Below are 6,058 nucleotides of genomic sequence, written 5' to 3' on the forward strand. Positions count from 1 at the left end.
TCTTTTCTTTATGGTCTTCAGTACCTTTTTATATTTTCCCATCCATCGGAGAATATCATCGTTTCGGACTCTATCCACTCAGGAGATTTTTAATATCCTCCCGTAGCACCACATTTCAAAGGCTTCGATCTTTTTCGAAGTGTTTTGGGTCCACGTTTTGACGCCGTAAAATGATTTATTATTTAATAATTTTAAATTATGTAAATAATTTATTATTATATATTAACTAACATTGAAGTCCGAGAACGGACGCAGCAGCCTCCTATAACGAGCGTCTTAATGATGCGGCGGTGGACCTGGCTGGGACACGTGCTGAGCATGCCCTTTGGGAGAACCTTAACCCAACATGCCTCTTCTTTAAACCTGCGGGCTCGCGCCATCCTGGAAGGCTGTCGATGACGATCTTTCGACTTAATTCGGCGGAACTAAGGGGCGCTGGATTGTCACCTGTAACTTTTGTCACTGTCATTTTTCTTCAAAATTTTATAGTTTCTATTTTATTCAATGGAATGTCAGCAGATCTCTTATAATAATCAAACGTTTTTGTCACCTGTAACTATTTTCTGCTAAAATTTAGTAACCCTTTTCAGCGATTAGTAGTTATTATTTTCTCATTAAGTTTAAAAGTAAGATAACCTAAAAAAATACGTAAATTATTGTGATCTCATTGGAAATCGAATCCGGAACTCTCCGTGTGACAGATAAGCGACCGCCATTAGTCCAAGGGGCCGCCATTTGGTTTGAAAAAAAAACACTTGCATGTTTAGTGAAATTTTGTAATGAAAAAAGGTAGGGAAATTTTAATAATCCTAGGACAATAAATCTACTGAAATCTACGAATTTATATTCCTGTATCTACCGATTTTCGCGTGATGGAGGTTGGCAAAGCTGCCCGAAGGCCCGATTCCACCGTCCACCGCGGATCAGTCTTCATGGATTTCATTTCTCTACCCGTTTTAGGCTAGCGATATATTGTTGCAAGCTGCCTCGCAAATGTTTTCATATATTTTTATTATTATTTATTGGCAGCTAATCTCAGTAATAATAATTTGCACAAGTCGTATAAGAATCATCAATCTTTGTATAATGGTGCATATTTTGTGTCGGGTTGATCGCTAGGATACCCATCCTAACACATACTCGTAAATTAGAAGTATAGGGGGCGGACCCGTCTCACTACTTTTTGAACACCCAATCTTCTCGATAGAGTTCAAACCACACAAAGTATAATAGTGTTATTATAATATAATAACATATTATGTTCTGAAGTTTATTTTTTTACTGAGAACAGCGTCAATAATAATAACAAATTTTGACAATTTTTATAGGACCGTTTTCGTGAGTAGGTAATCACTTCAAAGGCACTGCATTTAAAAAGTCTATTATACGCTAACTCTAAATTATTTATTACTTTAAAACTAATTTATGGTTAATAAAGTGTAAGATTGATAATCTACATTCATGTAACACGAGGCTAGCACAGAGACATGCATATTTTATAGGCCCAAAAATGTTTAATTCTTTTTTTACTGATAATATTTCGTTGATCCCAAACTTTCAAAATTTTCCTTCTTCTAAAAAACACGCACTATCCTGGATTCAAACTAAAGATGTTAACTCTTTTTTCTATGATATATTTTGTTGCCCTTATTATTTTTATGTTTTTTTATATTTTTTATTTCCTTTTTAATTACTATAAAATAAAAAAGTACCTTATAATCTTTTACAGAATATTTTCTTTTCTCTTTCTTATATTACACAAAAATATTATACCTGTACAGACAGGTATAATATTTTAAATAGTTATTATAGGAGCAAAAATTCATAAACATTTCTTGTATACCCACGAACAGGCCATGCTTTTGTGGGATTTTTGTTTACTATTTTTACTGTTAATATGTATTTTAAAAATATGTTTTTTATTGCTTTGTACTTATCCTTTATTTATTTAATACTCTGTTTTACCTCTTATGTATACTGTAAAAAATATATATATATTTAAAAAAATGTAATTAAAATATACGAAAATGATCGTTCCCTGTGCACAAAATAGATGCGAATGATGATGGTATCATTTGACAATTACCTACTATACTATAGAAACTATAGAAAGGCAACACTTCTTTATTTTTACCCCAGAAATCTAATCCGGAACCTCAAGCTTGGTAGGCGAATGCGACGACCACTGTTCTGCCATCATAAGCAAAAAGGCACTTATTTGCCAAAGTCGTATTTTGAGATATGACACTTTTTAGTATTTATTAACTATAAAAAACTTTAAAAACATTTTTTTTACTGCTCCTTACTATACACTATACATATTATATCAAAAGGGCTGTCTTGTGGTTCCTTAAATGAAGACAATTTTTGCCCAAAGACATTCAAGTTTTATAGGACCTCGATGCTATAATAAGCTACCTCAAGAAATTACTCATTCTTCCAAAAATAAATTCCCAGCTGAAGTTAAAGAGTGGCTCCTCAGAATCGGAAGAAGTCAGCTGGATGAGGTTCTAAGAATAAGAATTTAATGCTGTCTTCAATCTTCAATATTAAATATCTATTTTGCATTCATTGGATTTATACATTATTTTTATATTTGTAATTTTCTTTACTTAGGTTTTTAGTTTTTTTTTAAAAAGTTTTTTAGTTTTTGGAATTCTAACTGTTAGTTGCCAATTTAAAAAAAATATTTGTTAATTTTAATTTTATTTTATTTACAGTTTTGTCATATATTCTTTTATACGAGTATCTTAAAAAAAATTATCATTGTTATAAATTTTTTAACTTGTTAATAAAAGTTTTAAGTACTTCATTTTTCTTATTTCTTTAATTTTATTACAATGTAGTACCTACTATAAGTGTTATTAAAATATATTATAGTGTATCTGTATATTATGAATGTTGGTTTAGAACGGGAATTTTTGTATCTAGTGAAGCTGCCATGATTATTTGCAATACTTATTTTGTTTTATTTCGCATTGCATGTATTTACTTTTATTTTTTTGCCAATAAACGCCGTATTTTAGCGCTGAACCTGAACCTAAAACCAATCGGAATTTCTTGTTGTAGAACATTATCTCATATTTAACTAATTTTGCTTTTTTTCAAAAGGCTGCCGCAAATGACGGCAGTAGGCGGACTTATTTCCCCTCGATTTTCTTTTTCGGGATGTTTACCTGACGGCAACCATCGAATTGAAAACACCCATCTATTTCACACAGGACTTTATTCTCCATCCACCTGAACACAAAATATTAAATAAAATATCCAAAATCTACCAGAGCGCTTTTGCAATAAAATTTCGGCTAATGCATAATGAAATAGATACCACGCTGAATCAACATTATGTATCATGCTAATGACCTTGGCCCACGATTACAAAGCGACGATAAAGTATTTTTCTACCTACTAATATTCGTCGATATAATTAACTCGAATGTAGAAAAATTTAGGTTCTTTTCCATTGATCAACACTTTATTTTATAAATAAAAGACGAGTGATGTTTAAACCCATAAATTAAAAATAAGCAGTTACAGGTTTCATTGCTTTTGCAACACCTTATACTCTGGAATGTTTATGATAAAATTTAATATAAATATTTATAGAAAACAGAATGGATCAAGAATTCAATATAACATAAAAATACCTGATTGATTTTTTTTTCTTAAAGACCTTTTTACTGAGGGCTCCTGGGTAAATACTAGAGTTCATAATGTTATTTTAATGAATGTCAGTCCTCTTTTGTAGCTATAATAAATTACCATGGTTTGTCCAATTTGAAAAATATATATCGACTTCTCCTACGTATGAAATTGGAACCCACAAATTGTGGATTTTGAGTTTTTATTGTTTTTCGTCTATATGTTATTATATCTTTAGTTTCAAAGAAGAAAAAACAACTGCAATTAGTAACTTTTATTTTGAGATCCATAGATACTTATACTGTCGTATTTCACATTTTTAAGAAAGCATACTATTGTTTGATCCCTCGCGATAATTTTCGCGGGGCAAAAGAGACGACTGGAAGCAACGTGAGTATCAGTTACGATTGTGTTCTCCGGACTAGACGAACGTCTGCCGCATGCATTGGTCTATATTTTTGAATAGCATTTTATGCATGTTTTTTTCTGAAATGAATCCCGCTTATGTGAAAAATAAAAGAGTTAAGCTAACTAGAGCACAAAAATGTGATTCAGCTATAGAAACTTAATCTACACTACGTACAATTGAAACTCCAACAACAGATTCATCGTACAATAACCAAAGCTCATATTTGCATCAAAATGCTTGATAAATGTTTATATTTATTTTAATATATAGAACAACAACGTATATTATCGTTAGCGCGAGTTTCAAATAATTATCGTTTGTTACACATACATTTTAAAATATTTTAATAACCCAGATGTAAAACGTTGTATGCCATTCATACAATATTTTACTTTATGTCTTATACTAAGTATAATATCGTATGTCATTCTAAAGTATTTTAATTAACGTCTTTTCCGAAGTTTTTTCGTGCATTTTTTCCATAACCTCAAAACATTCAAAGTTTTTTGTAAGCTTATATGAAAAAATATATCAAAATAAATATGCAGTCCATTTTTTCCAAAAATCGATCTTTATTTAGATTTATACTGGATAAAAATATTCAAATCCTTCTCCTGTAAAATCGCGATTTGTGGGTTACGATATTATACGTAAGAAGTATCAATACGTACATATTTTCCAAAAAAGTATCTTAAAACTAGCATCCATAAAGTTTTTTTTAATTCCCGCAAAGCCAAGGCTGCTAGTCACATGTTTATTTGTTTTTATTTTAGATAGTTATATGTTCGTTTTCGATAGATGCACATACTTTTAATATTATTCTATGATAACTATGAAACACTTTGTTGATATAATATACACTAGAACTGTCGTTAAATAAGGTTTTAATATTTTTATATATTTATTCATATTTTATTCGTCGTTAATATTTTTTGGGATCAAATTATGAGTTAAGTACTAAGTACATATATATGTTCCTGAAAAAACATTATAAAAATATAATATAAGTATACGTGTATCGATAAATATCGGTAAAAAATCTCACCGATTCTTCGTAATCAAGGATTAGTTGGTAAAGTTATCTGTTCGAGAAAAATCAACGTACCTGAAAAATTTATACATTCGTAAATAATATCTAACGCGATTAAAATTCAGTCCGGTCAAATGGAAATTCTGGTCTAAGGAGTCATAAATAATATTTAACTCATATGATATATAACATCAGTTTTATTAAAATAACAAAATTATATCTATAGGTCGGTATATTATAAATCCAACCATAGGAAAAATTATACGAAACATATTTTTATTTATTTTTTAAACTTTTTTATCATGATTCTTTTCTATGTACTTAATGGTGCATGGATATTGGATTACTTCTCAGAGTACCTATCATACAAATATTATTATACAATTATTATAATAATTGTATGATAATATTTGGCTAATTTATATGGCGCTATTTTTGTGAAAAACCACCTCAAGGGCGCTTTACAATTGTATACTTAAACTTACATTCTAACTAAACTAAAATGACATTATATTTTCTGATTCAAAATTGAGGTATGATAAACTAAAGAAATAGATTTTAGTTGGGATCTGAACTGACTGGGACTGCCGATGATTCGTAAGTTCGAAGGCAATTGGTTCCAGGCAGGGGTATTGTAATGTAGGTATATTGTATTGTATATTTACATTGTAAATCAATATTATTTCACCTCGGGATTGCTTGGATTCGAACCCGTGACCTGAACCATAGTAAGCAAACGCACTAACCAGTAATTAGATCATGAAGCGGACTAATCTTCACTTGATTTTTTTGCTTTAAAATTATTTTGTACCTACTAAATAAAATACATCATTTTCTCTTAAAAAAAATAAATGTAACATATTTTAATATATTTCAATGACAGGCCATAAGCTCTGTGGATGCCTAAACTTCTATATTCTCTCTCTAAAATGTTCTTCATCTCTGTTGTAATATGTTAAATATAACACAATTATGAA

Source organism: Micrasema longulum, unplaced genomic scaffold (genome assembly GCF_059751315.1).
Source record: "Micrasema longulum isolate JH-2025_06_02 unplaced genomic scaffold, ASM5975131v1 h1tg000570l, whole genome shotgun sequence".
NCBI lineage: Eukaryota > Metazoa > Arthropoda > Insecta > Trichoptera > Brachycentridae > Micrasema > Micrasema longulum.